Genomic DNA, 12160 nt, shown 5'->3' with positions numbered 1-12160 from the left:
GCTTCTGTAAACACCTGTCACTTGTCATTGTAGGATTGTCAGTGTTATAGTAATTTCGCTTGGTCTGTGTCTCAAACTATGCTCTGTTGGCTCTTGAAATATGAGGCAATTGGTTGTGAAAATTCTTTGCATTTGAAGTTTTGGAAGACGTGGGAACCTGTGTCCAAACTCCATGTGCTGAATTGGGAGAATAACAGTTGCTTTTTTGTGTTTTTCAGAGATGGAGTAATGTTTGTCCTTGTCTTTTGTTTGTTGTTCTTGTTGTTTGTTGTTCTGTTGGAGGACACTGAAATAAAGTTGTAGTTTTCATGTAGTGATGTGTCGCCTGGATTAATGATTCAGCATGTAGTCAAAGTGTACCGATTAATTTAGGTTCATGGGTATGGATTGAATAATCAGGGGACTTTGAAGTTACATGTTAACAGACAATAAATCAGGTGTAAAATAAATTAGACCTAGTTGAAGGACATTGTATTTTGGCCATTTCATAAATCGGCAGTACTTGTTCCAATTTCCTCTGGCCCCAATGTGTATATTGTCTTATTGATGACATGTCAAACCAACAATGTGGCTTGTTAAATCATTGTGAATGCATCATACATGCAAAGGATATTTCAGTTGTGTTGTGACGATGGAGGTACATTATGCGGCAAGTGGGTATGGTCAAATTTACATGAAAGAGAAAATGTATTTCCACTTTGTGTTAGCTTATCCATACTGAGACACTGGCATTGTGTAAGTTGTGACAATTCTTGTCTAATAAGATGAATTGGACAGGAATGGAGGCCACCACACATCCTGGATGGCAAGTACTCTGGAATTAACTGTGATGTTCGAAATCACGGTTATTAGTGGAATTGGTGAAATGCTGCATTTTAAAGTGTTCTGGATAGATAAATGTTTGATGAAACCCCAAAGTACCCCTGCTTTTCTCTTGGAGGCAGAGTGACTAGACTGGAAGTGAAATTGGTCCCAAAAATATCAGAGCTGACAGAGGCATGGATAAAACTTACAATCCTGTATGAACTGTTAAACTGCTTTTGTGAACAGGTGGACATGAAATTTGCCATTCAACGATTACAGCTTAAAATGATACAATTAAACACTATTCATTGGATTCCATGTTGGTATATGATTACATCATAGAGGCGAGGTGTGTACTGTCGTAATGTGAATGTAGATTGAATTGAAAAATGGCAAATCTCTGCCATTGTTCTTAATTCATTCATTTTAAATGTATTGATTGTTGAATGAGACCAATGTTGTGGCTATTCATTTTAAAATGGAAATGCAGCCTTTATTTCATTGCTTATAGAGTGTAATTTGCATCTGGAAGGAATTAATTACAATGATCTATGCAGTATCATTCTGTTTTACTCAGAGCCTTTACTTTGAAAGATAACCCTGGAAGTGGTGTGTGTTTTTGAGGTTAGTGTGACAGCGGAGCAGGGGGCCTTTACTTTGAAAGATAACCCTGGAAGTGGTGTGTGTTTTTGGGTCTCACTTGACAGCGGGCAGGGGGCGGGTTCATTTCAAATGTTCCTTCTCCGATTGGCTATTACAGTCTTTCAAATTTTTTCATTGGTTGACACTGGTTTCTTCCGTGACTGTTGGCCCCGCCCCTTTCCCTTTGTTGCATAGCACAAACTGAGGTAGGTCGACTGTGTCTTGTGCTCTATGTATTTTGCTGGAATATGTTTGTAAATCTGAAGTTAGCTTAGTCAGAAGTCCCTGTATGCATAGTGTAAGACGTTACAGCTTAGCAAATGATTTTTTTTCCATGCATGAATGTGTTAAAATGGTTCTGCTAGTCATACTAGCAACAGTGTTTGGTAGCATGTAGCTCATTGGTAGCATGTAGCTCAATCGGCGTTAGCATGTTGCTACTGTTGCACAAAGTAGACAGGTAGCTTCAGGAAGATTTGTTCTCTCAGCCACTGCAATGTTGCTATTTAAATGCTATCAATGACAATAAAACCACCTATACATCAGAGACTCTGAAGGAAGAATGACTGAAGAGTGTTGCATTGAGGCCAACTGAGAGGCAACATGCAAAGAGTGCATTATAAGGACTGGAGCTGTGGCTAGCTGTAGCTGTGATACTTTTTGTGATTTGTTCAGCCTCAACAGATATGGTGTAATAGTTATCTAGCATTGCAATTGACTTGTGGTTTTGTGGCTGGTGCTGCAGGGGTGCCCAATATGTCGATCGCGATCGCGAAGGTAGTGTGGTCGATAGCATGGCATTGAGGGGTAATTTTTTTTTTTTTTTTTTTTTTTTTTTTTTTTTTAACTGTTTTTGCACTGTTTTCCACTGTATACTCAGTGTATATATATATAAATAAATATGTTTGGTAGATCACTTTGACTTGGTCATTTTAAAAGTAGCTCCCAAGCTGAAAAACTGTGGGCACCCCTGGGGGCTATAGCCTACAGTACTACCAAAAATGACACTGGGTGATAGGCTATGGTTGAAATCAATATGATAATCATATAGATTTTTCTCTGTCAATGTTGTTCATGCTAATGTAGGTTAGGATGACGTAGCCTATTTAAACTAACTTTATGCAACTTTCCAGCAAAAGGTAGAATCCACAGTACCATGTACCACTAGAGGTTTCCTCACACCAAATTCAACTATAGGGCAGGCTATTGTTTTTAGTGCTGTCGTGAGTTGGCTGTGTTAAATAAAAAGTCTGCTACATCAATGTAACTAGCCTACTTTGGGGTGAATTGTGAATGGAGGCTAAACATTACTATTTTTTAGAGGTTAGTATTCTGCACAGCCTCTTAGGTCATGTAATGCTTATCACTCAAAAATGAAAAGGGAACATTATATGTAGACTTTAAATCTTGCACAAATGAGATTACGAAATGTGGTTATTAAGGGGGACCCCCTCCCCCCTTAATCACCTCCCACTGCGTAGTGGTTCATACCTTGCCATACCTTGGGTGTTGCTGAAATGCTGCCACTGATTTCACTGTCATGTTGTTGCCTGAAGGAGAAGGTAGTGTATGTGAAGTTATAAAAAAAAAATATAGTCTGCACACTGCTGGACTTGCTCACAGTTGATTGATTGAAAATAAATCAACTGGGAGCAAGTTGCGCAGTGTGCGGATTCGATTTTTTTTTTTAAGTTTCATTGCTTTTGTCCTGCACCTGCATTTTGAGTGGATGTGCGCGCTCTACGTTTTAACTGTATGTAAAGTTACCTGTGCTTCAATAATTAATTCAGATTTAGACTACTTATGCATTGACCTCTGAAATGAGGACACATTGATCTCCCCTACATAAGCCACCCACTGTTTTTGTCTTTCCTAGATTGACTTGAGATACAGAATTTGCTCTATTGATCATTCACAGGTGAGTTAGCTGTTAGTAAGATGTAACACCAAATTGGAGTGCAATTACTTGCAGATATGTCCACATATTTGTGTGTGTGAAAGAGAGAGTGAGTGAACCATGAAATACATTCACCTCGCCAAAATGTTTTTGGAAATCTGTGTCAGACATAAAAGTCGCCTTTTGAAGACTCAGGCAACTGGCTGATTCTCATCAAAGTTTGTCTTTTACGAGGACAATTGCTGACTTTTTTGAACAACTAAGCTTCTGATATAGTAAGGTCATGCCTTGTTACCTGTGACTTCATAGTATTGAAATAAAGTGAGTTTAATGCTCAACACAGATTTCCTAAAGGATTTTGGCTAGGTGAAGGGAGGGTTTTGACTGGCTATTGATGACACACATGACATAAGACACACATGACATAAGACCCTGAGGGTTAGAAATACATCTCCACAAATGGACCAGCTACATGTTTTATTTTTTTTGCTATCAGAGGGTATATGTGAGAGTAAACCACATTAATCCCAACTTTGTATTTCAATCTTTCACCTCTATTAAATAGATAATGCATTCAGTTCCACAATTAGTCCTTAGTTGTTACCACGTGCTGTCCGTGATGCCCAATTCTCTTGTTTCTTTGTAGCCTCCTGTTCCAGTTCGACATTTCTGCGCTTGTTTTCAGGTAATTCACTCCATATTTAGAAAAGCACTTTGCAGGCACTCATGTCACTGGATTTGCAGCTGCCATCATATACAATAAAACATGATGTCATGCACCTGAAAGTGTATCTGTGAATAGTATAATGTCTGCACTGGGCAGCTGTCTTCCCATGTGTTTTCAGACCAAAATGTCTTTATACTGAAGTGCAGTGTAAGTAAAACTTGGTTGTCTTATTTGCAGGGTCACACCTTTAAACCGAGCCAGAGAAGTCGTGTTCCTCCACATCTGCAGTTTTACATCTTGGTTAGTTTGTCTATTTTGGCCTATTGTAATGAATTACATGAATTGACACCAAGAAATTAAAAAAAAAAGTAATACTTTTGTTCCCCGAAGAAACCATTAAGATTGTCTTAGTAATTGTTATTTCATTTCTTCACAGGTTGTTTGCTTATCAGCTTCCAAAGACATCGATTACAGCTTTAATTGATTCATTTTTGGCAGTTTATAGATTAGTCCTAGATAGTAGTGAAGGGTTTGGGGTTAGATTAGATTCTTAGCTAGGGTTAGGGTTAGGGTTAGGGTTAGGATAAAGTAGGATAGATACTATTAAAAGATTTGTAGTTCCACATTCATCTACTATACACTTTACTGGTGAGTAATACAATACATTCTTCCAACACCTGTGCTCTCAACAATGACAATAAAATGTAAAGTTTTACTGTGGACTGAGTTCCATCAACTCAAATTAAGAAACTGACTGTGCGGGTTGGGATTTTGTTTTTTGCAGGATCCGTGTTGAGAATCTACCTGCAGGAATTCTTTCAGGCTTTGGAGTTTAATATCTTACATCTATACATATTTAGTAGATTTAATAGTCAGATTTGTGATAGAGTCCAAATTTCTCATAAAATACTTCACAGATAAAACATTGTCTAACCGACTCTCTTAGTGTCTCGTAGTCTCTTTCTCTTTCTCTCTCTCTCTCTCTCTCTCTCTCTTTTTCTCTTGAAGATGGGGCCGAAAAGCAGGCGATCCCGTGCACAGAAGACGCGATGGACACCGTTGGACGTGGCAGATCCAGATCCACCAACCCATCTGGGCAGCAGCTCAGCGGTATGTTGTGAGAAATTGTGTCAACAACAACAATGGGGGTGTTTTATTTTATTTTATTCAAGATTGCTTTGGTGTATGTTATGACTGTGCATTTTTGTACTTCCATGACATTTGTTAAAGGGATACTCCACTTTTTCGGGAGTCTAGCTAATCCCCCCCCCTTCCCCCACATAACCAAGATCCACCATGCATTACTGGCATTGTCTGCACTGTCTACTGTGGGTTACAGTTGTGAAGTTAGTGGCATGTTGTGGTTTGGGTACTCACTACATGAGGAAATATTATTCCAAAATGCACATAATCGTTGTTTTTGTAAGGAAACGAGGTTGGCAGCCATGTTTGGAAAGTAGTGCCGGCTACCTGTTTTCCTTCACACCAGACAGATTCTGTGCATTTTTTTGTAATATTTCATGATGTGGTGAGTACTTGAAGCACAAAATGTGTTTTGGCGCCGTGAGATGTGTGTTTTGGTAGATTTTTAATACATGTGGACCATTACCCTCTATGGCGATACTAACAAACTACACAACTGGAGCTCACTGTAAACTGAGCGGACAGTGGCATTAAGGTATGGTGTATCTTGGTGATGTGGGGGGGGGGTGGCAAATGAACTAAACTCCCAAAACAGTGGAGTATCCCTTTAACATGGGACATCCAGGTTTTTCCCAATGATCCAGGACAGGCAAATGTTGATATACACTGTGGGCCTTTTTAAAAGCCAAAATGGAAAATATGACATGGTCATGTCTTGTCATCAGATGCCTGAGAGCCCAGCAGATCCAGGGTCAGCAAAGCAGCGGTGGATGACCGACAGGACAACTGGCCAGGCAGCAGTAAAACCGGTACATTCATTGTCCTACAGCAGGGGTGTCCAAACTTTTTGAATGTGGGCCAGAGTAGATCATGTGAAAATATCAGAGGGCCAGCTGCTTCTTGCATCATATGGGTTATTAAAGAAATCAAAAACATCCAATATGGATTTTGTTTGCCGTCTGAAAATGTTGTGCCTTGTTCATACTAGATGCTTGTCTACAAACTATGATAGTGCTGTCATGGTGAATGGAAAAAACGCAAAGTGAACCTGCTTGATTAACCAATACTGTGTGGAGGGCCACATAATGTATTTTGAGAGACAAGCCATGGGCCATTTAAAATCGCATATCCCACATTTGGCCCCCGGGCTGGACTTTGGACCTGCCTGTCCTACAGTGTACTGAAACAGCATATTTGTAGCACACTTATGTCTTTGCCATCTTGTCATTACCACTAAGCACAATGAAAGACAACACCACTAAAGACATTTTTTGGCAGGTCATCGTCACAATGTATGCTATTAAATGTATTTCAAATTTGATTGAAACATACACTGTTGTTGAAAATGTTTGACAAATCGCCCAGTCAATGAGTATTTGGTCACAGCCTCAATTGTGCAGTCATGTAGAGGTAATTTTATTTAATGGGTAGAGGAACTGAAGGAATTAAGTCAATATTGAAAATGGTTGATCCTTTATTTAGTACTGAAAACAGAACAGGCATAGGGTACTTTGAGTCCATTTACAAATCTGCACTTAATTCATTCAGTTAAATACATTTGGCATATAATGAGAAATTGTGCAGTTGCTGTCAATGTTAAAGCGCAGTTAGAGCCAGTGGATAGACTTTGTTTCCTACTCTTTACAATCAAAGGCTCTTGGAAATGTGGAGGTGCTGTTACTTATAATTCTTTACGTTAGTATTGTTGATTTTCTTTGTATGGCCCACTAAGAGAGACTAAAGTACTATGTTGACCTGTAGAGTAAATTGAGTTTGACACCCCTGTGACTTAGATACTTCTAGTGTGGCAGGATATGTTTGTGCCGTATGTCTGTTAACATCTGCTTTAACAGCCAACACTTGTCAAAACTGCTATGCAAATGTTTGTCATCATCAGATACCTGAAACCACAGGGACAAATCCCTGGTTCAACAAGAACACACCAGCTTCAAAGGCAGTGTTCCAGCAGGTGACTATTGTCCAATCAATGTTTTTTGTGTGTGCAAATGCTCAATAGGGCCATATTCTAAATGACTATTTCAGTGTTTATTATTTTCTTTCTGAAGCATTTTTGATTCTGATTTAAATGTTTAATGAAATTGTAATCCTTTAAGGTAGGCTTTTTTGGCAACTGTGGACAAGCATCTTGTCATGTACTGTTTTGTCCACTAGAGGGCAGTAGTCCAGTAAAAATGTCACTTGACCTCACACTAATTGCAACAAAACCAAACTCAACTGATTTTGTATCCTCAATATGTCCTCAATGAAGCAAAAAAAGTGTTAAGGAAATGTATGAAGGGGAATTTTTGAAAATGACCCATATGATGCTACCAAAAGTGTTTTTTTTTTTTTTTTTTTTTTTTTTTTTTTTTTTTTCTCGAAGCAAAAAACACATACAGGATATAAGTGATGAGATTTATGGCACATTAAAAAAAAGGCTTCCATAGGCTACCATCATATTTAGGTCATTTTCAAAACATTTCCTTAACACTTTTTTTCCTTCATTGAGGACATATTGAGGGATTTGTGGGATTTGGCATAGTGCTACCTACTGGCAACTGAACTAGCAGTTTTTCGAGGTCCGTACATTTGATTGACTTCAAAGTCGGACAGTGCGCTGTTGGGAAGCAGACAGAACACACAGACCTTACACACACTGCACAATACTACTTGTGTACTGGTACCTGCAAACTAGATTTGAAGGCCGTGTAGTGGCCTCATAATATAGTAGATAAAAAAGCTGATATATGGTTGTCATGATTAATGCTTCCATTCACATTTTTTCCCTGTCCTGTCCGAAACACCTGATATATACTGAATTTACTCCCAATCCTGCGGGAGTCTCACAGAATACAAGGGACTCCTGAACAAATGTCAGTGTGTATAGTGTATACAAAACATAGGCTACATAGTGAAACACAATGGCAATGAAAAACAGAAAATAACATACTTCAGATGCCCTCTCCCTCCTTTTTCAAAATGAAATACCTTGGTCTCCCCAGCATGTACAATGAAAATGCCCTTTCCCTGTTCTTTTTAACCTTTCACCACAGCAGCTAAATATCATATATTTATTAATTCAGCCACAGATCCCAAAGCCAACCACCTGTAAACCTGGACGTCAGGTTTCAGCTAGAGGGTATGTATCAGCTAGAGGGTATGTATCAGCTGGCAGCAAACCCTGGACCAGTGTGCAAGCAACCCATTGTCAAAGTGATCGCCGATATGGTTTCGCCTCAAGAAATCATCAGTGCACATGTATGGCATTGACCTTTCTGGCCTACCAAAATGAAGGAGCCAACCTGGACACCCCTAACCTTGATGAAATCCTGCACAATGGTGATATGTTGTACTCCGCTGTTAGGAGCCAACATAGGCTGAACGGGAGACCGGAACGGAACCACTTGAGCTTTGAAGACTTGCCACCAAAGGTTACAATCAAACTAAAGACCTACGCCTCATACAAGACTCCGGCACATATGGGATTCCTGCGAGCCGCTCCTCCTCCTGACAAAGTACACTGGTGGCTGAAACTTTCAGACAGACTTCAGTGTCTCTCGTCAACTGTCACCCAAGCCATGCTCACTGTATCCCCCAATACCATTGCCGTGTTCAGGAACACATCGGGACAGTATGGCTTGTTTGATTCTCATTCTAGGACCGCCAACGGATTCCACACCGAATTTGGGAAAGCTGTCATGTTGACGTTCACTCACCTGAGTGATCTGATTGACAAGATACACCAGATGTGCGCACAACATCCCTCTGATCAGCAATATGACTTCATGCCTGTGTCATTTCGAACGGAAGCCCAATGTAGTCCAACCTTTGGACAGTCAAGCAGAGTGCGAATCTCTGCCCCGACTTCAACTGTACCACAAATGGCCACAACTGGACAGTCTCCACCCAGCAAATCTCAGACACGGTCTACTCGTGCGCGTAAGTCACCACAGACTTCAACCACACCACAAGTGGAAACCAGTGTCGGAGTGCCAAACCCACAAACCAAAAGGAAATCCACAGGTATGAGCAAACCAAGTGTAAGACAGTCAAACGAAGACGATGTGTACATCCAAGAATCTGGACCACAAGCAGCTGTAGAGCCCCAAACCAGCAAACGTTCTAGACGGTCACAACAGACCTCAACCACACCACAGGTGGAAAATAGTATATCAGCCCCAAACCCCCCCAAAAAAAGAAAATGCACAAACAAGAAACCAAATGTCAAACGTCAAAGAAAAGAAGCTGGTCACATGGAACCATCTGTACCACAATCAGAGACAACTGGAGAGCCCCAATTCAGCAAACGTTGTAAATGGCATTTAAATGGTTGTACTTGTGGAGTGTCAGCTGGTGTGTCCATGTCACAACAGACCTCAACCACACCACAGGTGGAAACTAGTGTCACAGCCCCAAACCCACAAAACAAAAGAAAGCCCACAAACCAGAACAACCCAAATGTTAAACGGCCATGCAATGAAGCTGTGCACATGGAACAATGTGTGCCACAATCAGAGACAATTCTCCAGCTGAAATCCGCCCCACTTTCCAAACAGTCTACTCAGCTGCAGCTCTCAAAAGACAGTACAATTGTACCACAAGCGCAACTTAATGTTGGAGTCCAAAACCAACACAGTGAAGGTCCATCTATAAACCTAAGCAAAATAAATAAAACCCGGCAAATTAGAGAAGCCAGACGCATGGAAAGGAACATAAAAAAAGAATGCGCAGAACAGAAAGCCAAACCTACCTCTCATGAAGAAACACAGGCGAAAAAACTAAAACTTGAACAAACACAGGACAAAAAACGAAAATGTGAAAAAGCTCGTTATCACCTGGATCCTAAATTCAAAAAGACACGGAAGGAAAACATGAAAGCGTACCTCACCAACAGATACAGCATAGATCCGAGTTTCAAAGAAAAACAGAAAACATACTGCACCAAGAGATATAAGACAGATCCTATTTTCCATGAAAAAAAGAAAACATACATCACCAAGAGATACAGCACAGATCCTATTTTCCAAGCAAAACAGAAAACATACCTCACCAAGAGATACAGCACAGATCCTATTTTCCAAGCAAAACAGAAAACATACCTCACCAAGAGATACAGCACAGATCCTATTTTCCAAGCAAAACAGAAAACATACCTCACCAAGAGATACAGCACAGATCCTATTTTCCAAGCAAAACAGAAAACATACCTCACCAAGAGATACAGCACAGATCCTGCTTTCAGAATAAAGCAAAGACAACATATTCGGAATAGGTATCTTAATGACCCAAGTTTCAGATTGCATCACATACAACGCTGTACTAAAAACAAGACAAACTACTTCTTGAAAAACCCCTCAGCTCACATCCTGCACAAGTTGCACTGTGCATGGAAAATAACAAGGAAATACCTTAACCGTAACCACCAGCAGATCCCGCATGAGCAACAGCAGCCTGTACAGAACCCTTTGATGCGAGCTGCCCAATCTGCGTTCCGTGCAAAGACTCAGCTTGGCCCCATCCATGTCTGCACTGTCTGCCACAGAACCCAATTCCGAAACCAAGTACGAGTTTGTATACGAACAAAATACAAGAAAAACCCTGATGTGGTGGCTGCTTGCCTAACAGGACAATACATTCATACTTGTGACAATGACTGCTCAGGACCAGCAACATGTACAGTCCCAGAAGTGAGGAGGACAGAATGGATCTGCGGAACTTGTCATAGTTATGTGACAAGAGGACTGATGCCAGACATAGCAGTGGCAAATAAATTAGAGCTGACACCTATCCCCAAAGAATTGAGCGGCTTGAAACCAATTGAAAGACAGTTGCTGGCTCAAATACTGCCATTTGCCAAAATTGTGGCATTGCCCAAAGGAAAACAAAAAGCTATACACGGTGCGGTTGTGTGTGTTCCTGCTGATGTCAACAAAACACTCACTTCTCTGCCCAGAAGTAGCAATGAATCCCAGGTTCTGAAGGTCAAATTAAAACGACATCTAAATTACAAAGGATATCAGTACTACCAGACAGTCAATATGAGAAATTTGGTGGCGGGAGCTGCAGTACTGAAAGGTATGAATCCAGATTTTGCAGATACGCCAATAAATAACAATGCCACGTTTGATGATGAAAATGATCCTGATGTCCAGCCAGAGGAAGTAGAGGACCCACAAGCAGTAGAGGAGCCACAAGCTGACAATGAAGAGGAAGACCTGGATCAGCTTAGACATGGTCTTATTCTAGACTCATGCCTGCAGCCTGCTGACATGGGTGAGGAACTGTTAACATTTGGTGAGGGAATATTCAGTATTGCACCCGCCCAAGGAAACAGGCCTGTAGGCTTGTTTTCCATCCCCAGATTAGAATCAAAGGCATTTCCAGTTCAGTTCCCCGATGGAAAGAATACACTTGATACAGAAAGAGAGATCAAACTATCCCCTTGTAAGTATTTCAAAGCGAGACTGTACAATGTGGATAATCGTTTTGCAATAGACCAAACTTATGGCTTCTGGGCTCAGATGGCAGGGGAAACATACATGGCTAAGAGTAGCATGTCTATCCAGATTCGGAAAGGGAAAGACAAAACCCAAGATGGACGGCGCATTTCCAACCGCATGCTACAGGATAAGCACGAGGTTGAGAAACTGATACACAACGAGCATGCAACACGCTTTATGCAACCACTGAGAGGGACCCCAGCTTACTGGCAAAAGACACTGAAGGATTTGTTTGCCATGATTAGACAGCTGGGGAAGCCTACCTTTTTTTGTACATTTAGTGCTGCAGAAATGAGATGGCCTGAGTTCATTAAAGCAATTAAAGCCCAACTAGGTGAGCAGGTGGATTGGAGTAAGCTTGACTGGACTGACAAAACAGACATTCTATCACAGAACCCTGTCACTGTCATGCGGATGTTTGAAAAACGAGTTGAAGCACTGATGTCACTGCTCATGTCATCGGCAAACCCGCTTGGGAAAGTGGAAGATTTCTTTTACAGAGTGGAG

General features: G+C 40.8%; 1 protein-coding gene across 1 annotated transcript in view; it reads left to right on the top strand.

Moving 5' to 3' along the window:
• Positions 1–12160, top strand: part of LOC310781579 (transmembrane protein 26-like) — a gene marked incomplete at its 3' end in the record, with an annotated part of 97476 nt that overhangs the window by 34760 nt on the left and 50556 nt on the right. The window lies entirely within an intron of this gene.

Source organism: Poromitra crassiceps, assembly GCF_964638095.1.
Source record: "Poromitra crassiceps genome assembly, chromosome: 8".
NCBI lineage: Eukaryota > Metazoa > Chordata > Actinopteri > Beryciformes > Melamphaidae > Poromitra > Poromitra crassiceps.
This window is presented reverse-complemented; position numbering and strand designations above follow the sequence as displayed.